Here is a 26,829-nt window from a genome sequence, read left to right as displayed (position 1 = left end):
GTGTCTAGTTTCACAACCGCCTTCCTTTTCATCTCCAATCTTCACTCAGTAGAGACAATCTAAGCTCATAAACATGTTTTGAGCCTAAACATGGCATTTCTAAAAGAGTAACACTACATCCTGAAAGAGGCCACATTAACTTGTGGGTAAGCATGACTAAGTACATTGCAACATCTGATCAGAACAGATGTCCCTGACTGACCAAGTGCTCCGAATAAGTAAACAAAAAGAAGTAAGCCACCCAACATCCCTGAAAAGGTAGGGCATCCTGATTGGTCCTGCTGGACATTTACTACTCTTATAATTGTTTTCTATGAAGGATAGCAAAATCTTTCACTGGGTCAAACCCCCTCGGTTCCATACAACTGCACTACGCCATTGTGGGTATGCCACAGACAGTATTTGAAGTGAACTTCAGAAAAATGTTTGGGATTTTAACAATAATTATTATTTACAGATAACTTTTTTCCTTTATCATTTGAACTCTCATCTGTAATTCCTTATTCTTGCTTTAAGTTTCTTTCCGCTTTTATATGTTTATCTAATTCTGATATGACAAAACTATTCTTTAGTCTTTCTTGCATGGTGATTGATTTGCGAAGCACACCACATAGACTCACTTTAAAAGCTGGTTGAATAGTTTTGCAGTTAGGGGCAGATTTACAAGGCCCTTGTGCCACTTTTGCGTCACTTTTCCCATGTTAGAAGTGACGCAAAAGTGGCGCAAGGGGCTTGTAAACCTGCCCCTTAGTTTTTACCCCTTAGAAAGAGGTCAAATTATGAAACAAGGCAATGCTATCATGAATCGAGCACATAACGAACATCTCCTGTTAGCCCTGTACATCCAATTGGCACTGCTGATAAACAGACACCACAATTTAAGACTGACTATCTATCAACACCAAACCTATGCTCTATTTTACTTTCAAAGGAAAAGTACATCGCTTCCAGTTTGAGCAATACCTTCAGAAGTGAAGTTAAAATAAATGTAAAAAAAATAAAAAAGCATAACAATCATTTTTGTAAAATGTCTACCAAAACTGGGAATACCACCAGCAAAGCACGATGTGCAGCATCTGAAGTTATCATGGTCTGAAAGAATCAGATACCTTATTTCCTATGTTTTGTTCTAATAAAAATAAAAATATAATTGCTGTTTGCTGCTCGGAACACCAGGATCACAATATCTCAACAGGGGAAAAGGGAGGTACTGAGAGAACATTTCTTCAGTTGCATGGCAGGATTACCAAGAACAGTAAAAACATGGGGTGCAGTTAGTTCATTTATATATGGTCAACAACAATTAAAAGAAAAAGCCGATTTAACCCCTCACTGAATCAACATTTCTATAGATGATTTCAACTTCCACTGGGGTTAGAAGGAAGTACCTACTTCATCCTTCTGATCTTGATTCTTAAACCTCAGTATTCTCACTCTGCAAAAGCTTATGAAAAAAGATAGGACGACAGAGACCAGCCCCCCAATATTTCTTGACTGGTCAGTTCATTTCCTCGTGACATTCACTATGCTTTCCTCAAGTGCAGTAACCAAATGGGAAGCTCAAATAACGAGTGCAATGGGTAAGCCCAGTAATACTCCGGAGCTAGGTGCTAGACGAGTCTGGCTTGGGGTGGTCTTCCCTCACACTTTTTGCATTCCACCTCTGTTTCCTGATCTCCTTTTGCTGGCTTTAGGACTCTACTCACTTTACCCATGCTACCCAGTGTTAATGAGCATGTGCTCATTCCTTAAAACATGGTAACATTGGCTTCTCCCCAATATTTTTAACCTAGTAGCAGAAAGAGGAGGAGCAAGTGACCACATGAGCCGCGAGCAGGAGAGACGGTAGGAGCAGGAACAAGCCACGAGAAGAAGATGTCATTGTCTGCCGTTGTTTGCCGAGGGGAGTTTCAAGGCATCTCGAAGCCATTCAATGGTCGGGGGCAAACGGAGGGACAGCCCCCGCCCAATGCCAGCTGCTGCCCACTGTGCCAAGAAGACTCAGTGGCTGGCAGCTCAGAAACAAACTCAGACACCTAACCCCTCCCAGATGCGAGTCCCCCCCCCTTAGCGCTCTGCCCAACTGTTTACCTTTCCCCATCAATCATTCCAGTGACGACATGGTATGGTGCATAGAAAGGCCACAGTTTATTAATAACATACAGGCACATGCATCAAAATGAGAATTTGCGAGTCCTTATTTGCGATTTTTAAGGAATCGCAAATAAAGACTCGCAAAACACGATGCACCCAAAAAAATGCGAGAAAATTGTGATTCGCTAAAAATCGCTAATTAAATTGCGATTTCGGCATTTGCGAACTCGCTATTAGCGATTTCGCAATTAGCGAAATCGCAAATACCGAAGTCGCTTTTTGATGCATCCTGATGACATCACAACCAGGAAGTGAGCAGCACCAGCCTCATTTCCAGTGCACAGTCTCAGGGAGAGGAGGGAGCTGGCTCTGGGAGCTGAACAGGAGTGTGACAGAGACAGTAGAACAACTTTTCCTAACAAATGGAAGCCTCACAAACAGCAGAGGAGAGCCAAACAGGCAGGAAACGCAAAATTAAATTTGCTGAAAAAGAAATTGACACCCTCATTGAGGGAGTAGTCCACAGCCATGATAAGCTGTTTGGAAAGGCATCATTAAAAGTGGCAGAGCAGGAGAAAAGGAAAATCTGGCTCCGGATCCAAAACAGGGTCAATGCCATTGGGGTGACACACCGCACCATTGAAGAACTCAAAAAACGATGGTACGACTTGCGCAGTCGGGCTAAGGTGCGCATTGCTGACCGGCTCAAGGAGGCAAAGAAGACAGGAGGGGGAACACCAACAGACACTGGGAACACTCCCATGGAGGACTTGGTTGAATCCACCATCCAGCCAGAAGCTGTTGTTGGTGTGACCCAGCTGGACACGTCCGGAACAGCAAACACATCTGAAGGTAAGATGAATGTATGTTACCTTATTTTTTTAAACGTAAAGGTAGAACATGACCACAGTACAGCCCAAGTGCAGACTTTGAACATCCACTACACAATGTATTCAGTAGGTGAGGGGCATTATGGGAGATGTAGTCAGGTCAAGCAGTTACAATGTCAAATCTCAGAGTAACAACCCAAAAAAGCTAAATAGAGTATAAAATCACTAACAAAGGCAAACATTTATTACTGTGAAATTTCTATCACAGACATGAAATAATTCAGTGTTGCACTGTTTCACCTCACAGATGCTCAACGTGTAGAAGATGTGGATAGTGATTCCCCAGACATGCAGGACACCAGCGCAGGTGAACAGATGGACACACCCGTGGTGCAAATAAATCCCTCACGACCAACAAAGTCACGCAGGGCTACTGTTCCATCCCTAGTCACCATGGAGTGTGATGATGAGGCTGATGCAACACCAGGTGGCAGCCATGGCCAGACAACTTCCATCCCACAACCACAACTACAGGTCCCCAGAACCAATCACAGAGTCCGGCGTAGGAGAGGAAGAGCACTCAGGACACAGCAGGAGGAGCAACCAAGTGATGTCTGGGGTGGTCTTGAGGGACAGATGCTCCGTATGCAGCGCCTGCAGACAAAAAACACACGTTTAGTGCAATTGCAAATTGGCAAGATGGCTAGCAACATAGCAGTACTGTCTGAAAGTGTGCAGCAACTGAGCAAGGTGATGCATGAGGGAAATGGATCCCAGAAGAGACAGCATCGTCAACTAATGCTGCACCTGAAAATGTTTGCAAAATCAAACAATAGGTTGGCCACGACAACTGCACTGCTGGCACGTAGGTCTGTGACCATGCAAACTGAAATGTGCCATTGGAGCGGGGATGTGGCTAAAGCACTGGACCGGGTCACCAATGCAGTTGATTTGCTTAATGCTTCCACAATTGCGGCCAACAATTCCACGCCCGAAGAGGGTAGTGAGGGTGGCTCAAGCCTAAGTAGTTTGGCAATTCCAGTCCGCACTGCAGGAAGACGCAACACACGCAGCAGTACCCCCGCCGCTTCCAACATTACGGATGACAATGCTGGGTCTGACAGGCGTCTGGGTGTTCGTGGGAAAAAGCGCTAGACTGGCATGTACAAGTACATTCCACTATGGTGACGTAACCATTTATTTGGATTTGACTTTTCACAGACTGACAAGTAAATTTACATTTGCAAACCACTTATGTCCATTGCACTGGTCAGATTACAAGTGTGCTTGAACACTCATGACATTTTTATTTAATTAAAGAATACTTTGATAGCAATATTCAGTTTCTGTGTCATCATTACTCACCTCAGAAATAATTTTGTGTGATGTCAAATCTTCTTCTACGCCCTTCTGCTGCGCTTGCCCCTTGTGCTGCATGGTGGTGTGGCACTTGCTGGTTCCCATCCTCCGATTCGCTGTCAGACACCTCGATTTCCATTCCTCCCCTTGTCGCTATATTGTGCAGCATGGCACATGCTGCTACTATCTTGCAGCATTGTTCAGGGTTGTACTTCAGTGCTCCACCGGTCTTATGTAGACATCTGAATCGGCTCTTCAGCAGCCCAAATGTGCGCTCTATGATGTTCCTTGTCGAAATATGTGCTGCATTGTACCTCTGTTGATTGGCAGTTGTGGGATTGAGGTAAGGCGTCATGAGGTAATTACGCAAGGCGTATGCGCTGTCACCTACATGTAATGGAGCAAAGAGTCAGTGGCAGCTTCACATTGACATACGTACAATGACAGTGATAAACTATTACACATATTTACCAAGCAGATGTCCCTCTCCAAATTCTCCCCTGACAAGACGGGTGTGTATGCCACTTTGCCTGAAGATATAAGAGTCATGTGCACTCCCTGGAAATTGCGCAACAATGTCAGTGATAATGTTTTTTGCATTGCAAACAACCTGCATATTGAGGGAATGGTAACATTTCCTAATTCTATATAAATATTCCTGTGTTGCAGGGGGACATATTGCCACGTGGGTGCAATCAATACAACCCAAAACATGTGGGAAACGAGCTATCTGGTAGAACTCCTGTTTGGTTTTTGCAAGGTCAAGCGCGGTGGTAGAGAACTCGATGTGAGACCCGATCACGGCCATCATGGCATCAAGGAATGCTTTCAATATTCGTGAAAGTGCGCTTTGTGACACACCTCCCGCTAAAGCAATGACCCCCTGAAAACTGCCTGACGCCAGGAGGTGTAGGCAACATAGGACCTGCACATGCGTTGGGATTGCATTGGTCCTACGTGTCTGTCGTTGCATTATGGGGTCCAATTCATTGATTAGGTCATGGATCATTGCTGCATTGAGCCTATACTTGTCGTATATCTCATCCTCTTGCTGGCCTAGCAAAGTTATGCGGACTCTGAAGATGCGCTCATTTATTCGCCTCCGTCTCTGTGCGGCAGCCTGCAGCCTCATCCTCCTCGCCATCAGGTAAATCCCTGCCATTGTGAACAGTGCTGGCTCATTCTGGCTGTGTTTAAATGGGTTTCAGTTGGTTTTCACCTGTCTGTGATTTGCACTCATGATTACCACCTGGTTGTGATCCTTCTTATTTAGCGATCGCAAAATTGCGATTTTCATGGGAATCGCTATTTGCGATTTTTCATGCATCCATTTAGCGATTCTTTGTTTGCGATTCCCTATTTGGGAGACGCTAATACCGATTCGCTATTTGATTCGCAGAATGTTTTGCGATTCCTTATATTTGCGAAAAATTAGTTTTTCGCAAATATACAGTTGATGCATTTCTACACTGACTTTTGCGATCGCAAACGGCCAATTTTTGCGATTCGCACCGTTTGCGATCGCAAAAAGGTTTGATGCATGTGCCTGATAGTTTATACATTTCGCAACTTTTGGTTGTTATCCATACACATCCATGTCATTTTACATCATGCATTGATATTAAGGAGTCAAATTGAGTTAATCTTCTTTATTAGCAATAAGTATACGACCTCCTGCCACAAGAGCTTACAGCTATAACTATCATAACAACTGTCAGTTCAGCGCAAGGACAGTAGGAACATTCCAAGAGGGTGAAAGGACAGGGGTGGCAAGGGAAGGGAATAGGAACAATGCAGTGGACGGGGAGGGCTGAGGAAAGAGCAGATTACAACACTTCTCCCTTCCACAACAAGAACAGTAAAAGGGTGAGGAGAGGAACAGGGATAAAGGGCAATATAATGATGTAAATGTAATCAATAACGCAGGTTCCATTAAGGGAAACATAGATGTTCTGAACAAGATAAGTTATCAATGAATTATAATCTTTATGCCACAAAGGAGCTCTACTTGAACGAGAGCAGGAAGGTTCCCCATTAGTCATAAGGTTCCCATGAGAAGCCTCAGGATTTGCATCATAGTACCTCATGTGGGATGAATCTGGAAGATGACTGCTCTTAGTGGCTAGCATTGTCATGTGAAATTCGGTCCTTGCTCCAGGTCGTACCATCATCCAAAGTGACCACATTCTTTTTGACCTCAACTATTCTCATGGGTTTGAAGAACTTGCTGTCACAGGGGCAACAGGCAACTGAAAGTTTTACTACTACACTGTCCCCAACTTTCCAATCAGGAACTTTCACTGCATGTTTCAAGTCATACATTTTAGTATACACTTCTTGATGTTGTTTAACATGACCTTTCATCTCCTCTCTGTTTACCCATCTGGGTTCTCCTCCTCCCAACCAGTTAGGGATCATTTTGCTTCCTGGTAACCTACCCTTGAGTGCCAGAAATGGAGAAATATTCATCACAGAATTAGGTGTAGTATGATAGGACCATAGCATATTTTTAAGTGCTTTATCTACAGGTTTACCTGAGATTTGGTACATTTGAATGCATTCTTTTAACATACGATTTACACGTTCTACAAGACCATTTGCACTTGGACAGTACAAAGCAGTTTTAAAATGGCAAATAGACAATTTCCTCAAGTAATCATGCATTTCGTCTGAAGTAAATTGGATTCCATTGTCTGTTATGATGGTACTGGGAATTCCTTCAGTCATAAAGGTATCGGAAAGAAATTCAATCAAAGACAACGTATTGCTTTTAGTGGATGTGAGTGTATTTGCTGACTCATGTTCTACATATACCCTGATTGATTATGAGATGTTTAAAGAAAAATTTTATTGAAAAGGATAAACAATTCAACAAGCTGACATCAAACCTGGTGGTTATAACAAAGACCCCATTCCATTAGTAGGAAAGTTTAACATGAAAATGCCCTTTAAAGATCGAAGTACTATGGGAAAAGTGTATTTGGCATAAAAAGGATCCAGTTTGTTAGGTTGGGCTCACCAAAGAGAATTAGGGATAAAGCTCGATCCTAACAACCGAGAACAAGTTTTAACAATTGATAAAAGTGATGGTTGTACCAATATTTTTGATGAATTTCCTGAAGTTTTTTGTGAGGAAATCGGCCATCTGAAGAACTTCCAGCATCGAATTAAACTCAAAGAAAATGCAGTGCCAGTGGTAAACAAAGTCTGGCCAATCCCTCTTTTGATGCACGAACCCCTTAAAAGAGAACTTGACAAATTAGTAAGTCATAAAATCATTAAACCTATTGAGAGTTCATTATGGTTGGCTCCTACAGTCGTCACCCAAAAACCAGGTGAAAGGGGTTTGCACGTTTATATTGATCAAAGAGACCATAATGCAAATATCTGGGTAGACAGATTTCCACTCCCTAGAATGAATGAAATGATCAGCATGATTGGGGAAGCCAAGCATTTCAGTGTAATAGATCTCTCCCAAGCGTACCACCAGATTGAACTTCATCAAGTTTCTAAGTCACTGACCTCATTCATTACACCCTTTGAGCGTTTTGGTACTTCAGGATGACGTTTGGTCTTGGATCAGTGACGGCAGTTTTTCAAAGAGTGAGGTATCAGATTTTGAAAGGAATTAAGAATGTTCTCTGTCGGAGTGCAGGATCTGCTTCTTATGGTTACCCCCACATTTTGCTGATGTTTTACTGTTTATTGACTTTAGTCTGGCTGGGGCCCTGCTAATCAGGACCCCAGCCTAGCTGCTTCCTCTCTAAATTGATTCCATGTACCTTATGTACACCACAGATTGGATTCTGGGATGCCCTTATAAGTCCATAGTATATTGTATACTATGTACCCAGGGCGTAGGTGCCCCAGAGGACTACCAAGGGCTGCAGCATGTATTATGCCAACCCTGGGAAGCCCTCCAAAATGACACCACAGGTCTGCTACTGCAGCCTGGGTAAGGTGGTGCATGCACCCCTTACTGAGATATAGGTTCACTATATCTCACCCTATCACTGCACATATAAACCTATCAGTCACCCCTATGGCAGGCCTTATAAATCCTGAAGGTGAGGTGCTTGGTTTTGTGAGAGAGGGTGCCCATGCATGAACAGAACCCCTCTGCAGCCTTTGGAATCTCTTCTCCGGGGTTGTCTGTGATGCACCCTGACCATATACTCTTAAGTGCATCATAACCAAACGGTAAATGCTAACTTTGGACTGGTTGCACGGAAACATGTCATGTTTGGAGTGAAACACCTTGAAATCATACCCTCACACCAGTACACATACCCCCACACCAGTACCTGGTGTGGGAGTATGATCCCACCCTTCTAGAGGGAGAGACATGACAGCACCGGTATACCAGGAACCAGCTAACAGAGCCCTGGCATCACAAAATGGATGCTGCCAGCCACAGACACGGGTCTGGCCTCCTGCTGCTTACCGAAACTCCGGCAGGGGAGGCTTGGACAATAGGTTTCCTGTCACATGGAGGTGTTACCACCTCCCAGACAGGCCTTAGTGGATTAGGGCTGGGTGGGAGCACTCCAGGAGTGCTTTGAAGTCTGCACTGGGGGTACATTTGGAGTCCCTGGTCATAGTCCAGCTCAAACCGGTTACAGGGGCTGCCAGCCCCTGCTCTCGCACGAAACTGGACAAAGGAAATGGGTGTAGCCACCCCCCTTTCCAAACCCTCCCATAGGTGGGTCCCCAGAGTACGTCCAACCCCTTCCTTGGGTATAAAGAAGGAACCCTGACTACAGGACTTTAGACGACACCTGGACAAAACTCTGCTACAGAAATCCCAGAACTTCGATGATCTACACAACTAGATGACTGAAGAATCTCCCTTGGAGTAAAGGAGTTACTCCTCTGCTTGGCAGGCACCAAAGACGCATCTTACCGGTCTACATCTCTGAAGCTCCCGCCGGACGCCGAAGAATTTGCAACACAGGAGGTGGGTTTCCAGACTTCTCAGAGGCTGACCCGAGTCCCTAGCAAAACTGACAACCATAGCATTTGTGGGTGCCTTGGAACCGAAACCCCTGAACACCATGCAAATTTGCAAGTGCATCAGCTTCTTGACGTCCCTTGAGGCTGTGCATTTGGTTACTTATAGCTCAGACCGAGCACCTTTTCCACTGAAGATTGCTGGCCTACACTCGACGAGTGTTCTGTGAGCCCGCCCTTTGTGTGTTCTCTTGAGGCTCCTTTGCGATCCCTGGTCCGTTGACTGGTGGGTCCCTGTGAAGGCAACTCTTAATTTAATTGGGCTTTCCTGGTTGCTCCAGATGTGCCCTGACTCTCCATCACTTGGGGAGTCTCCAGGATCTTGCTGGTCTGCACCGAAGGATTTCTCCTCATCCTACGTGGGTTGCTGTTGCCAAGGCTTGTTGTGTCCAATCTGGGCATTGACACTGCAGCAATTGACATCCTTTATGGGACAGCTTGAATCCAGCTCCTGGTTGTCCTCGGCTCCTCCTGGTCCTCGTGGCAAGTGACCCAGACTCTGTTCCCTCTGCTTTCAGGCTCTTCACATCTTCGATCCAGGCTTGGATCTCTTCGGACACTTCTCCTCTTCACGGAATCAGCACTTTTCAGTCTCCTGCCATTGAAAACAACAACGCGACCCAACACCATTTGACACCTATGCATCTGGCTTCCCTGGGTGAGGTTACATGAGCACTCCGGTGCTCCCGTGGGTGTTGGACCTAGACCCATCTAAGTCCAAAAGGGTTTGTTCCTAGTCTACTCCTAAGTGTCCTTAAACATTAAAATTCTAACCGTGACTTTACCCGTAGAAGCTAACGGGAGCTCGCTGCTGTGTTTTCAAACTGCACACGGCCCTTGTGGGTCCCCTGTGTCACTTCCTTGGGTGGTTTCTTGGGGTCCAAGCGATTCTACAAGCTCTAGGCCTTGAGTCTAGTCAAGTTGTGGTTCTTATACCACTTTCTTAGTATATGGTTTGGTCCGCCCCTAGGGCCTAACATGTATTGTGCTAATTTACTGTAATATTTGAAGTGTAACATATGTGCTTTTACATCTAGTCTCATAACGAGACTATTAGGGTGTGTTTAGGAATAAATACATATATTTTATATATTTCTACCTGGTGCGGTCTCCTTTTATTTAGCCACTCAAGAGATTATAGACTGGTAAAACAAGCTGATTTACATTCCTTCAAGACTTAGCCTGAAGGCTGCTCTCCATAGCTACCACTAGGATAGCATTCAAATAAGGTTGTCTTTAACCTATCATCAATAATGGGTTGTTTGGACTGGTGCAAGGTGCCCACTATAACTAGTGGACACCATATACCAGGCCAACTTCTCACATTCTCTATTTTCAAGACGACATTCTAGTTTATGGAGAGACAAGTGAACATCACAAGAATGTTTTAAAACAAGTTTTGCAGGCTCTCAATGAAGCAGGTCTAACCATAAAGAGAGAAAAATGCACATTTGATGAAGACTCTGTTGACTATTTGGGACACACTATTTTGAAGAGTGGAGCTAAGCCTAAATTAGATTTTGTAAAGGCAGTGAGGGAAGCGCCAGCGCCAGCTAACAAAGAGGAAGTTAAATCCTTCCTTGGGTTACTCGAGTGCATGACAAAGTTTGTAAAAAACCTTGCCGACATCACGGCTCCTTTAAGAGAGTTACTTAAAAAAGGGGAACACTTTGTCTGGAGCCCATATTGTTAAGAGTCTTTTGAACTTACCAAGAAAGCTATTGGAAATGCACCATTTTTGGGTAACTTTGACCCTAGATGTAAAACTTTACTAACAACGGATGCCAGCAACAAAGGCATTAGTACGACCCTCAGTCAATCCATAGATGGCGAAGAGAAAATTATGGCATTCGCCTCGAGGGCACTAAAAGATGCTGATCACAACTACTCCACTGTGGAGCGAGAGGCGCTAGCCATGGCATGGACCATTATTCACTTTAAATTTTATCTGTGGGGTTTAACCTTCACTGTACGCACACACCACAAACCACTTATATAAAGGCAGAGGAAATACCACTCCTCGCATAAGCAGATGGCTCATGGGCTTAGAAGGATACAACTTCAAAGTCGATTTTGTTCCCGGTACTAGGAATGTAGTAGCTGACTGCTTATCTAGATTACCTTGTAGGGGAGAGGGAACAGAAAAAAAAACCTCTTGGAATGTTCCTATTGTCCTTGCGCTGAACTGACAGTTGTTATGACAGTTACAGCTGTAAGCTCTTGTGGCAGAAGGTCGTATACTTATTGCTAATCCATTGTGCTGTGCACACGTGGGTTTGTATCCCATCCTCGTCGCCAATATTAAGGAGTCAAAGTGAATTGTATAATCTTCTTTATTAGCATTAAGTATACGACCTCCTGCTACAAGAGCTTACAGCTGTAACTGTCAGTTCAGCGCAAGGACAGTAGGATCATTCCAAGAGGGTGAAAGGACAGGGGTGGCAAGGGAAGGGAATAGGAACAATGTAGTGGACGGGAAGGGCTGAGGAAAGAGCAGATTACAACAATTGTTTTCCCAGTTTGGTGTTAGTCCTTTTATGACGGCGCTCGAGGTGCCCCTTTAAGCAAGGCCGTCATGTTGTGCGGTTCTGGGCTTCCCTTGCTACCGAGTTTTGTGGGCGTCCGTTCGGACCGTCCAAGGCTGCAAGTGCTGGTCCGCTTGCCCTGGACCCTTGCTGGCCACTCACCTGCTCCTCGGTGCCCCTGCCATGTGGCATCCCAAGGATCCTGTGTGAGCATCTCATCTTCTTTGTCTATGGCTGTGTGCTGTCATCCGCTCACTCTGCGTCCCTGCCGTGAGGCATCCCAAGGACACTTTGTGAGCAGCTCATCTATCGCTAGTAATTTCCCCTTTTGGATATTTTTTCAGGTCTCTTCGACCACGCTGCCTATGGTTTAACGATTGGAGGCAGCTCCCCCCTTTGCCGTATCCCTTCGCCCTTGCTCAAGAGAAACCCAGCTGCTCTAGGACCCCACTATGTTAAATATGAACATGTGCCTGAGTGAGCCCCCTCTGGCGTTAGCTTGGTGTAATGGGCCACTGCGCTCTCCTGGCTTGGCGGGGGGGTGAGCAGTGCATCGCCCAGTCATGTGAGTGTGCAGGTCAAAGGTCATATACTGCATCTGAGGCTGTTCAGGAGAAGGTGCCTCTCCAATGGCAAAAGGTGCTAGTAATGCTTTAAGGAAAACAAGCTGTATAGAGCACATGCATGAAAGTCAAACAGTTAAGCCTCCATGGCCTGTCTCTCCTGAAATTTAGATAGCGGTGCCAAAAACTTCAGCTACACTTACATATCTATGGCCCCAATGTCGAAGTACCTCAGTCAAGTCTTGGGAGTGGCAGCTCCTGCCACAAAAGAGGCAATCACCCCCACACTGCTTGTGGGTCAGGAAACTCGATTTGCCAATGGTAAGAGTATATCATCTTCACCTATTGAGCCTGCTAACATTAAGAGGGCAGTGTCACCCTGCAAATCAGTCTCCTGCCTATAGGCACTAGGGAAACACTAATGACCAAAATATCAAGGACAATGAGAGCCTCAGTATCCTGGACCCTGTTAACCTGTTGAATCAGGACTGCAGTCAGATTTCTATGCCAATCTGTTTACAGGACATAAAGGATCCTTGGAAAAAAACCACCACCAATTTCCACGGCCCAGAAAAGAGTTTTGCTATTAGCCAGTTATTATCTAAGAAGCTGGAAAGTCTGTCAAATTTTAGAACTCTCTTCACAGACTTGCAGTGACAAGGATCAGGCCAAAAATGGCTGTATGTTTTGGGACATAATAGAAAAGGCCCTTATGACAATAGGCCAAGCATCATTATTGCAAGCAGACAAGTTAGACATATAAACAAACACGGTACAGTCACCTGCCACGTGCGTTAAGATTGTGGATACTCCGATTGACAATTTTAACACCTTAATTGCCAACATCCAACAGTCTACACATAAACCTATGATTCCTTTTACTATTCCCACCACTTAGGTGTCCACCCTGTAATTGTGTCAAAACTGGTCCAAGAATGCAAAGCAATAGCCAAGCCTAAGACTCTCTTAACAGATCTTTCTTAAAGTCTTGGAACCACTGTGGGATAACCGCCTAAGCAAGAGGGAGAATCAGTGACCGATGTTCCAGTCGCTCAAACTTCACATCCGACAGAGGCAATGCACCAGCGCTCCCATGGTCCTACAAAAAGAACTAGATGGGCCACTTGAACAAATAGCCCAAGACAATAGGTGTGTGATGTGATTTGCTGAAGTAACAGCAATACCCCCTCTGACTAGGGATCTTGGCACCAAAGCGAAACCAGAGATGACAATTAATGATGTTGCAAAACCTGAAACTGTGCCTGAGTTACTAAGATCCTTCAAAGAATTTCAAACTCTGCCCCAGCTGACATGGAAAGACACACTAACTAATGGGTTGGGGCTAGGGGCGTGGTTTTGCCAGCGGCAAGATGGCTGCGCCTTAGGCGAGCTCTGCCAGCTGAGCGATTAATCCTGAAGCATCCTTCCTCAGCAAGGGGAATCCACTCGCTCCAGGTGTGCTACCTGCTCCCGTGTCACCTGGGGTGTCCAGTGCGCCGTGTTCGGTGCAGTCTGAGCCTGCTGCGGTGCTGAAATCTCCTCAACCTAGGGCCGGCAGTCCGCCATTTTGCCCTGCTTAACTTATCCTCCTTGCCTGGCTTGGGCAGATCATCGGCTGCGGACGCAGCAGTGCAGCGGGGATGTGCTCCCCTGAACTGCTGTGATCGCCCAAGTGCTGCTGCCAGGCTGATCGGGGCTGCTAGGGGGTGGTGTGGTCCCTGCGAGGTGTGACTGCAGGCCCCATTTCATCCTGCCTCTCATCGCTGGGGTCCCACGTGGCCTTGTGCATCGGGCCCCTCCATCCACTCTGAGTGCCTGGGTTGGTTGGGAGAGGCACAGGCCCTGGGCACGGATATCAGCAATTGGTCTCTGCGGAAATCCCGGTAAGGAGCATAGGTGGTGTAGGCCCGGATTCGACTGATAGCGGCTCCATGCGCCGGCAGTTACTACCCTTCAGGATTCAACCAGGGCCTGCATGGGGTTCGCTTCTCCAGTGTTCCCTCCAACTCTGCCATCCTGCTGATAACCGTCTGCGGATGCGACGATGTGATGGGACTGTGCTCCCTAACTTGTTTTGGTCACCTGTTGTGTTGCTGCAGGACTAGGCGGGCCGCCTGGTGGGTGATGTGGCCCTCGTGGGGTAAGACCACACACCCTGCCATATCCTGCCACCCGGCGCTGGGGGTCCTGTGCGGCCTTCTGCATTATGCCCTTGTCCTCAGTACTGGGTGCCCTAGCTGGCGGGACACTATGTTGGCCCTGGGCGCTGTCCCTTGCTCTCAGACTCATTGGGACGCCTGGTGGGGAACGGAGGTGGTGGGGGCACAGCCCCAACATAAGGTGACTCTGCACACCAGTGTGTTCTACCCTCAAGCTACACTCTCGGCCTGCAAATGATCGCTGCATCATTGTCTCCCCCCACTTTGCCATCCTGTTGACATTGACTCCTTAGAACTGCACCATCTGAGGGCTGTGTGACTGGCTGCTGGTGTTTGCCCTTCAGGGCCTGGTGCCGACCCTGGGGAGGCCGCGTGGTGCCTAAACTCCAGTCTAACTGTGAACTAACGCATTACCCCACGCAGTACTGAGTCCATCCCATCTGAGCCTGCTGCGGGGTGCTGGAGCATTGGGGAGGCTACTGCTACAGTTTCCATGGTCCTAAAGGCGTGATGCACCCGCTCCTCTCCATGGTCTGGTCTCTGGGGAAAGGGAGTTGTGAGCTCCACCTTTGACCACTCTGTCTGGTGTGCTTTACCGACCTACTTCTAACCTTTCCAGCACCTCTACCTCCCATCCACGAGCGCTTCATGCTCTGATTGTATTGGGAGCCTCCAGCCACGAGCCTGCACCACAACCTTTGGCTCCACAGTACCATTCATTAAGATGGGAAAGGCTGACGTAAAACAATCTAGACTCACCTCCGGGACCCTTGGAGCTGGTAGACTGGACAAAACATCTCAGGAAGCCGGGGAGCGCATTATGCAGACCGAAAACCAAGAGCCCCAAGATGACAGCATTCAGTCTCTGCTCCTGGAAGTTAAATCGAGTCTCAAAACTATTGACGCTAAAACCGATAATCTTACCTCCCGCCTTTATCATGTAAAACAACGTGTGGATTCACACGACGCTTGCATCGAACAGTTGAGGCCAGAGCCTCAGATCTGGATGACGCAGAGATGGCGGGGAACAGCAACTTTTGAAAATGGACAAGGTGCTTGAGCTGATCCGTGCCAAAAATGAAGACCTAGAATGCTGCTCCTGCAGGAACAATGTTCGAGTTGTGGGCTCCTTGAATCCACCGCCATTGACAAGATGGAAACCTACCTGAAAGCACTTTTCAAGGAACTGGTTGGTGAAGTTCTATCCAGCATATTCATCATATTACAAGCACATAGCTCGCAGGGCCCACGACCCCCCCGTGGGTCCCTGACCAGGCCTATCATGACTCGCTTATTGAACTATCGTGCCCTATTACGCAGGGCGAGAGAAATGGGAGAGGTCCGGCATCAAGGCAACACCCTTTCTTTCTACCCAGATTTTACCATTGCGGTGCAATCTGCTCATAGAGACGTTCTCCCACCTAAACGTGTCCTCCAACAAATACATGTTTCCTATGCTCTCATGTACCCCGCCAAGCTGCACATCAATTTCGGAAATAAGCCTCGCTACTTCACCGATCCAAAGGCTGCCAAGGCGTTCGCTAAGCAACTGCAGAAGCCGCGCTCATGTGACCGACAATCACCTACCGACGAGGGCCGAACCAGTGACAGTGACTGAGTTTCTTATATCTTTGTAATTCACTTAACATGGGTTATATTAATATATGCTGCCCATACACTTTTGTTGTCAATGTTAAATTTCAAATGGTGTGCCTCGACTCATCCTATCGTCATGTTGCAATGTCTCTCAACTCCTCCCCTTGCTTGTACTAATTACGCTCGGACACCGAGCCTTTCGGCTTGGGTTTGTCTGGATGAGCCCTCCTACCCCTCAGGAGATGAATCCTGATGTAAGATGTTTTTTTGCCAAGTTGGGGTTTCTTTTTAATGTCTCAACCATATTGGGGGTTGGAGTGGGTGGGTGAGGGTGGGGATCGCAGGTAGGAATGTGCAATATTTTTCTTTGCTGTTATGTTATATGCTGCATGATTTCATCTCTGCCAGCACTTTCTTCTTTGGAAGCACATGGGAAGACATACATACTATAACTTGTTCTGCAACGACACTGTACCCAAAAAATTGCTTGCAATAAGCCACACATTACTACTATACACCGACTTCATGACTGAGATAAACTCGTGACTTGGAATATTAGACACATGAATGACTTTCGAAAAGCCTGACATATGCATGCTTATTTTACTCGACACAAGACAGATATCTCTTTTCTTCAGGAGACCCATTTAACCACCCACACTGCAGCTAGGCTTAATTCTAGGCATTGGGGTGCCGCTTATTACTTCTTCTACTCTAACTACGCCATGGGGTCACAATTTTGATCAGGAAGGGATTGCTATGGGAAGCTACTCACACCATTATTGACCCTGAAGGCCGCTATGTGATTACCACTGGCATCTTATATACCCAACCTGTGACACTAGCCCCCATTTACAGTCCAAACACAGATAACCCGGAATTTCTCATCCATGTCTGGAAAAGTATCTCCTCTCTTGGTCCGCTCCTATTGCTATGGGACAGGGACTTTAATATTGCGTCGCACAGCACTCTCGACCACTCTGGCTCCCGCACACTTCATCCCCCGGCCACTATCACTCTGAACTCCATAATCCAAGATAACTTCCTAACCGATGGGTGGAGACATCACCACCCTGGAGAGCACTTGTATTTCCAACATCCACAACCACTGGTCCCGCATTGATCTGTGGCTTCTCACCTGGGATGTGCTGGGCTGGTCCACGTCTTCTTCCCATTTCGCGCGCACAGTTTAAGACCACTCACCGGTGCTCCTCACCATTCGACTACCCAGTTTGCCCAGAAACATATTCGCACTGCACCTCCCCCCACATACGCTCCAGATGCAGCATTTTGTGAGGAATTCTGCGGGCTTTAGTTGAATTCTTCAAATTGAACGTGGGCTCGGTAGACTCCCCCTCCACTTTATGGGAAACATTTAAAGTTGTGATCAGAGGCGAATGCATAGCCAGACAATCCGGGGTCCTCAAATCTCTGCGTGGCACTCTGGAGAGATTAGATTCAGAAATGAAACAACATAATCTGGACTATAGCAGCATCCCATTCCCCTCTCTCTTAGCAGACATATGCCTTAAAATGACTGAATACCAGTCTGAAGCTGAACACAAGGTTGCACACATAGGCCATTATGGGGAGCGTGGCCGCCCTGGTAAAACTCTTGCACACCTACTGCGAAAGCCCCATGCCTAAACCTATATCATAGAGTTACAGGACAAAAACTGTACCAGAATCGTCGCCCCACAGGGTATACTCGACAAAATCTCCCAATTCTACGCCAGCTTATATACTGCCGGCACCGAGACTCCTTCAGACGTTCTCACACAATATTTTAATACTATTGCGCTATTATAGCTTGGTATTGCGCTTTGAGAGTACCTAAATGAGCCCTTCACTCCTGAGGAGATCGTCCAAGTGATTTCAAGCCTTCCCAGCGAAAAGGCGCCCGGGGCAGAGGGGCTAATGGCAGCCTTCCATAAGGAATACGCTTCTATCCTCATTCCCCATCTAGCCGCAATGTATAATGAGTAGGTCACTTTCCCACCACTCTCTGCGAGGCACTAATCACTCTTTTGCTTAAACCTGGCAAACCCCTGACTCTTGGGACTCATATTGCCCACATTCATTAATCAATACAGATAATAACATCTATGTGAAACTCCTCGCCAACCACCTCCTTCCTCTCATGTCGCTTATTGCTCACCAGGATCAATCCGGTTTTAACCCGGGCTGTGCCACCTCTCATAACTTACGTACCATCTTCTCCATCATACATCAAATCAACCCGAACCTACCTGCAGTGGCTGCCCTGTTGCCACTAAGGCATTTGACTCACTAGAGTGGCCCTTCCTCTTTGCCTTTTTGTCCCGTTGCGGATTTAGCCCACTCTTCATTAGCAAAATTAAGTTACTATATACACTACCAGCAGTACGTATCCATATTAATGGCCAAATCACTGAGCCAATATGCCTCACCTGTGGCACCAGGCAGGGTTGCCCTCTGTCTCCCATGCTCTTCGCCATAGTTATGGAGCCACTGGTGGCACAGCTAAGGCAACATCACACACAAAGGGGCATTGGCTTTTCATCACACAGCCTAGTCACATCAATGTATGCAAATGATGTTGACCTTTTTATTTGAGAGCCCCAAGAGAACCTAGGCCCTATAAGCATCCGATTTGGCGTTTACTCTGGGGTGCAGATAAACTGGGGGAAATCAATTTTATTAGAGAACAATGGCAGAACGATTGATTGGCTTGAGTCCAGGATTCTTAGCTGGAAAACCCTACCGCTATCCCTTGCCGGTAGAATCGCCATTGCTAAGATGGTTGTCCTGCCCAAGTTCTTGTATCTGTTTTTAAATATTCCTCTGCCACTTTCATTCCAATTTTTCCGGGAACTACGCTCTAACATGATTACATATTTCTGGGCGTGGCACCAACCACGTATTTCATATAACAACCTAACGCTGCCCTTCTCACGCAGAGGGCTGCAAACTCCTGACTTCAAACTTTACGCTTACTCAGCCCAAGCCAGTTTTCTCGACTTTTGGCTACATCCAACGCCATTTCAACCGCATGTTGCTGTAGAAACCAACCTTGCCGCCCATGGTCAATACAGACTGCCATATTCCTTCCCTATACAGCCCCAAAGGGCGAAATTGACACTGTTGAATGTATGTGCTATGCCTGGGAGGGAATACACAAACACACTGGGGTCCCGACACTCTATGCCCCTGCCATGACGCTGGTGAACTACCCCTCATTCCCACCACTTTAGACATCACTTCACTAGGCATTACCACCAATGCAGATCTGCACACTAATGATCAGTTCCTTACTCTCCCAGAGAATACAACTCCTCTAGATAATCTGTAGTACTTTCTAATCCGCGCCACATGCAAAGATAATAATGCCTAATTTCCCGCCCCCCCGGCCCAGTGCGCTGCGCTAGAATTTATTCATTCCACCGCTTCTTCACGAAAACTGATCACAAGACTTTATGCGCTGACACTCGCAGATTTGCCTGTCGACAAAGAGCGGGTGTGACTAGCCTGAATTTCTGATCTCGGGGATGTTTCCACGCCTGCACAATAGACGTATTGCTGCAATCAGTCCCAAAAACGTTCTCCTAATTACCGCTTACACCTCATACATTTCAAGTATCTACACAGGCTATACCGCACACCCATTGTGCTTCATAAAATGGGACTGATTGCAGACTCTTACTGCATGAGATGTGCTGCTTCCAATGCCTCATTTATACAGTTAGCCTGGACATGCCCTAAGATTACTGCCTTCTGGCATGACGTATGCTGCATCACAATTGAAATCACCTCAGACACCCTAACTCCAGACCCCATGACCTGATTGTTGGGCTACATCAAAGATATTCCGGACGCCAGCAGACGATTGTCCGAAATGCTGCTAATACTGGCTCTGTGCCATGTGGCGATCCATTGGGTTTGGAAACCGGCACCATCTCTCAAGGCCTGGTTGGCAGACTCGGCACACTGTCAGACTCATTTAACTGAATATTGGAACCTCATGCCTCCAGCTAGCCAACCACATGATATATGGGCCCCCTTGGTAGCATACCTACAGATATCGGACAGTATCCCTCCCTCCCCAGATCATGCAAAAGCAGACCTGGAGTTATGGTTGAAAATGATGATGTGGACCCATACACTAACTTGACTCATTCATTTCAGATGCACTAAATCTCTGTATGTTCTGCAAACTAAAATATGTGTAATGCAAACTTACTGGCTACCGTTGCATGGCAAAGTTCATGTACTCATGCTATAGCTATTCTAAACTACAGTGTCTTCCAAATACATTACATGTAATGTTTGTTCTTCCTAAATTTCTGAAATAAAAAAATAAAAAAAACCGAATGGGTTTGGGCCTTAGAAACCTGCGCCCCTCTGGAGTCGGGTGTAATAAGACATGCAAACTTAACGTCTGCTTCCTTCCCAATAGAAGGAGGGTTGAAAGTCGTTGAGACTGGCAGGCCAGGAAAAGATGATTCGGTCGCTATACTGGAACCTGGCAGTCCCCATATTTTTTTTTTTTTAACATTGTCTTATATAGCGTGAACTTGACCCGGTATCGGGTATCAGAGCGCTTTACATAGCACCATTTGCGTTACATGAGGACACATTCATCATTTTTGTTAGGCACGGGGAGATTAAGTGATTTGCCTAGGATCACAGGATGTTCAGCGTCATTGCCGAGACTCGAACCCGGTTCCCCAGATTCGAGGTCAACCGCCCTAGCCGTTAGGCCAACTCCTCTACTAGGGACACGTTTACTCAAGTGGAGTCTCAGGATAGAGAGGCATGCTCCAACATCTTGAGAGATATTTGTCCCCCAGGGAATAAATATCAGGAGGATACTACATTATTTTCTCCACCCAGAATATGTCTCCCATGGACCCGAAGACATCCTTAACAAAAGAAATATTTTTAAACGATTTTTCGCACTCCCTGGTATTGACAGGATTGAGTCAAAAGAGATTTAATACATCGCCTTTATTCATGGCTCACATGAAAATCCAAGAAAGGCTACTGAAAGTACAGTTTAGACACCCGGAGGTTGCAAGAGAGATTGAGTCGCAAGCAAATGTGCTGTAACAATGGGGTATTTTACTAAGTGAACCACCTCCCCAAAAAAACCTTGGCTCCTGGCCAAAACCTTTTCCAGCTCACCTTTTAAGAGCTCAGTTCTTCGCTGATCAAAAGGACCAGCAACTATAAGGCTGGGGAGAGAGCCACTATGGGTCACACAGGATACCCCCAGTAATATAAGGGGATGCTGGATGGCAAACTGCCCGAAAGAATGGCTACCCATAATCATAGAAATTTGATCTCCAAAAAACCTCAGTCTACACACATAACACTACAGTTCTGCATGTGTAACATTTGGAGTAAAAATTACATAATGTGCCTCCAGGAAACATGGCAACTGGCCACAGCAGCATGACCAGATCACATTGAACTGTTTGCATCAGCTGAACCATCCCTTAAAGGAGGTCATCCCTCAAGTGAGGTCTCAATTATTATCTAGAAAGTAATTGCAACAAACATAGTGGTCTTGGCCGGTGGCCAAGGTGCTTACATATTTATAAAATTAGTATTGCCCAACAAACAAAACCCATGGGGCATGCTACAAATCATCATAGGGTGCATTCACATCAACCCAAAGCAACCAAATAAAAGAATAGCAGTGGCGGAAGTGGTAAAAACAACCAGATTTTTAAGAGAGCAACATTAGGAGGCTATGTGGCTACTCGCTGATGACTTCAATTAATGATTGAATGAACTATTTATAGAGCTCATAGCTACTCAGAAAGAGTGTCCCAGCGCTAAAAGGACACTATCAGACCTGCTACAACCCCTAACAGAGTGAGACTGAGAATAAACTACAGCTAGAAAAGAGGAGAGCTAGATTAGTTACGGAATTGCCAGGTTTTAAGCCTTTTCCTAAAAACGTTGACATTGGTCACAGATCTGAGTGTCAGTGGGAAAAGGTTCCAGGCTTGGGCTCCCTGGAACCTAACAGAGTGACCGCCTGATCGGGCTCAGCTTATCCTGGGAACGGATGCCAGGCAAAAAGTGGAAAACCTCAAGGTTCTAGGCAGCACATGATGTGTGACTCTCCTTCTGAGATACTCCGCACCGCTTCTGTCAAGGGCCTTAAAAAATAACACCAGAGTTTTAAAACAGATCCTCTTTTTTACTGGGTGCCAGTGTAGCAGCTTAAGGTGCGGGGAAATATGAGTCCTGGGCTTAAGCAAGAGAACCGATCTGGCGGCTGCATTCTGAACCACCTGTAAGCGGTTGAGCAAATACTCAGGTATTACCGGGTACAGGACATTGACATAGTCCAGTCTGGAAGTAACCGATGCCTGGACTATGGTCTTCCTGTGCTCAAGTGGCAAAAGGGTGAGAAATTTCCTCAGCATCCGCAGAAACCCAAAACAGGTGCTTGCTACTGACTGGACTTGAGATCTCATCAAGAGAGTACTGTCCATCATGATGCCCAGGTTTTTCCTTTTTACAGAGATTTGCGAGAGAGGAGGTGACATATCCACAGGCCACCAATTTTTCCACTCATCATCAGGCGGGGAACCAAAAAAGATGACTTCAGATTTCTCTAGGTTACATTTTAACTGATTCCTCCTGAGCCGTGAAACACCTTTGAGAGGCAGGTGCTGATATGCTCACCCTCAAAGTCAGCACCCTTATTGCAGGTGAAAAGGAGTTGTGTGTCGTCAGCGTAAGAAATAGTTTTAGCACCGTAAGCCTCCGTCAGTGATGCCAAGGGGGACATATACAAGTTGAAGAGAGTAGGGCTTAGTATCAAGCTTTGAGGAACTCCAAGTTTCAGACTGGGGATGGGGGGCAGAAAGGGAGGAGTCCACACTTCCTGGCTTCTGTCCTCTAAGAAGGAGGAAAACCATTTCAGAACTGGGCCGCCTAGTCCATAGTCCTGTAGCCTGTACAGGCATCTAACCTGAGGGACAGTATCGAAGGCAGCTGACATGTCTAATAAAATCAGAATAGATTTACCCCCCTGATCCAGCTTCTCCTTAATGTGCTCTGAGACCTCTAGCAGCGGGGTCTCAGTACTATAGTTGGCTCTGAAACCCGACTGGATAAAGTGCAGGAGATTATTATTTTCGGCGTAGTCTGAGATCACTGTATTGCCATACTTCTCCAGGGCGTTGGAGAAAAACGGCAACAGTGAGATGGGTATGTAGTTTGCTGACACTTCTTTAGCAGCTGGAGAATGTTAGCACGTTTCCAAATAGCAGGCACATGGCTGGCAGTTAGAGACAAATTAAGTACCTTATTTGCCACAGGATTTAATGCAGTGGCCCCGCGGCCAACAGATTTGCTGGGCATGGGGTCAACTGGGGACCCTGACTTCAAACTCTTGATGATATCAAGGGATACTTCTGGTTGTAACACAGGAAACTGCATAAGAGTCAGAGTTCCTCTTGAAGGGAGTTCAGCTGCTGAGGCTAAATGGCCAGGAGGCTCATAGTCCTCAGGGGATCCCCTAGAGAAGGATTTGTGAATAGTCGCGATTTTTTTGTGAAAGAAAGTCGCTAGTTGATTGGTCCATTCGGGGGAAAGTGGTAGAACCCTAGCAACCGATGACGAGCGGAGAAGTCTTTCACGATTTTAAAGATCTCCTTGCCTTTATTGCTGGATGACTCTATTTTATCCTTCAGATAACTTTTTTTGGCATCGTGGACTTTTGTATAATGAGACTTCAGGGCCTGTTTGTACTCAAGTTTATAATCAGAATTAAAGTTTTCACACCATTTCCTTTCTAGACATTTGCAGGCACTTTTGCTCATTCTCAGTCGCTCATAGAACCATTTTCTATTTTCTATTTTTAAAACATTGTATGCTCAAGCTACACCTTGTGCTTTATGTTCCCAATGGGAACATAATACATACCCGCGTGTGTTCCCTTTCCAACTGTTGATGTACTAGACACTAATTTGTAGAAGATTATACCATTCTAATAACTCATATATAATTGTATATTTCTTTAGAAGATATTGGCCTTTCTCGCTGCCTCATCGGTGTCTTTTTTTAAAAAAGTCGTGCTTGCCGAAGATAATCGGTTCGAAATAGTATTAACCACAAGGTAACTTTGTGCAGACTTTAGACTCACTTAGACATTAATTGTTAATCATCGTTAACATTCAACAAAAATAAACCCCTTCCCTCCCCATTTCTTTCCTCCGTTTTTTCCCTTAGTGAATATCCAATCAACCAGTATCGGCTCTTGAAAATCCTCATCTTTTTACTTCAATTATTGTTACGAGTAAGTTTCTCCTTTAGGTTATGTGTTTTGATTTTCAAATCTTGGTCGGTATCTTTCTCACATCAGGTCTAAAATATTTCCCCCTGGGATTTTCTTGCTTTTCTTGAATCATTTGGTCTTTTTATCATCACGGTGTATATATCCTCTTTTTACCAATCTCACTATGTTATGTCTACATTGGTTACATACCTGAACAGTACGTGTATTTCAGTTCTAGGTCACTATTCTTTCTTTTCCTTTATCTTCTCTACTTTATCACTTGCACATATGTTTGTAGTCTGTTTTCGCTATTCTTGGAAGAGCTAATTTTTATAGCTAATTTTACAGCTATACTTGTCATCTTCAAAATGATGTTATACTATTGTTAAGCCAGTGTACCTTCTATTTTCAGGAAAATTGTGTGGCTTTCCTGACGAAGGCGCTAGTGCGCCAAAACGCGCGTCGAAGACAATTTATTGCCGCAATTCAATTTCTATGAATTTTTGATTTTGAATGTTTGTATCTGTCTTTCACTTTTTTATTTTTTTATTTAATATTGTGTTTATTGAAGTTTTTGTCATTGTATTTGAATTATGCAGTGTATCATTTTTTATAATTCATGAAACATTTTTATAAAAAACGTGTTTCTTTTTAAATGTTGCATAGTGTATTAGTTCTATGTCTTTTAAACAAAATACTAACTGTTATTGACAATAAAGAAAAAAAGTTTAATTTCATTACTATATGGTACACTGGCTCTTATTAAAAGTAATTTTGCCTTTTTTGGTTCTACATCAATATATTCAGTGTGTGACATTTGTATCAATATTGATTGCCTAGGAATATATTTTTCATTGTCTCTGTTACCCTGTCCTAGGAATTGACCTAAATATTTTACAGGGGGTCCTTGATACTTTCAAAGAATTTACCCACAGCTTGCCTGTGTGGGACTGCATTGTGTTTTCTCATTATATGTATCATTTTCATATTGTAAAAAATTAGCTCTTCCCACTTTTTCAATTCTTGACTTTTCCAATTTCTCCACTAGAAGCGTTTCGCTTATTCTGTTCGTTCTGACTTGCATCTCTCTTCCGTCTGTCACAATCAATATCTCTACAAAGTACGTGCTGATCTATAACATAAAGCTATTATGGATAAACTCAGAACTTTTGGCTTTTCAGATGAAGACTTCGCTGCACTTGTTGGTAGTAGTAACACCTTTAGCAACAGCACAAACATTACATCCAAAACAATGATGACATCTTAACAGTATCCAATTTAAAGAAAAAAATAAAAAGGATGGAAGCTCATGGGGAATTTATGATAGAATATCTTAGAGCAGGAGTTATTCCCCAAGGGCTCCGTGTTCGCAATATTCCCGGTCTCTTCATTCAACACAAACCCTTTCTAGAGAAATGGAGTATGATTGCAAGTAGATTCTCAAGAGATCTAATGATCCTAATAATAGAGACAGCAAAAGAATTAGTGGCATCTCTCAAACTTGAACTTTCAGAACTAGAGGATAAAATTAAAAAATCTAATAGTGTAGAAGATGCAAAAAAGAAATTGTAAGAATCTGAAAAAGAGCTAGCATCTTTTGCCGAATATCTAAATAAACGTAAAACAGAAAAACTGACAAAAGACAAACGGTTCTACTCTATAGAAAGAACTTATCCATATCTTGGAGAGCATTTTTATAAATCTAATCAATACATAAATGAAAACGCATCTAAAAGTCAAAAAGTTATGACCTTCTCCGACACGTCTGATTCAGAAGGAGAAAGCAACTCAAATTATTATGAATCTGACGGTAGATATAACCCTTCCAATCAAACCACACTTAAGCCTTTTTTAGGACAACGTGGGAACAACAGAGGACGTCAGAGAGTGAGATTCCAACCACAGTCCAGAGAAACCTATCAGAATTACCATCATCAATCAGACCCTCAACAATTCCTAGAGACTCGCAACAAACAATACTGGAGATAAAAGAAACTATCCCTATTTTTAATTTATCATCACATACTTTAGATCCAGTAACTATTACAGTGTTATCTAAGGGACTATCTTTTGTTCCTCATGCCTTCGTTAATAAATTTGAATTATATCAAGACATGTTTTCGTTTTTTTGAAAAATTAGATTGAAAAAGTTTTTTAATGAGGAAAGAGATTCTTCCCAATATTTGAACACTGTACAAGAATTATCACTACCCTCTACTTTTCTTCCATCTTTGGACCAAATTGGTCCTGAGGTCGCTATTTTTGAACATGTGGTTTTGAAACGCTTGGATCAAGCAACCCGATTCATTCCTAAACCCTTGTACAACCTTAATAAAGAAGAATTCCATTCTTTAAAAGCATTAGCCAAAAACAAGGATATTATAGTAAAGAGTTGTGATAAGGGTGGAGGAATTG

Source organism: Triturus cristatus, chromosome 4_1 (genome assembly GCF_964204655.1).
Source record: "Triturus cristatus chromosome 4_1, aTriCri1.1, whole genome shotgun sequence".
In the NCBI taxonomy this organism is placed as follows: Eukaryota; Metazoa; Chordata; class Amphibia; order Caudata; family Salamandridae; genus Triturus; species Triturus cristatus.
The sequence above is the reverse complement of the archived record's forward strand: the minus strand, read 5'-3'. Positions refer to the sequence as shown.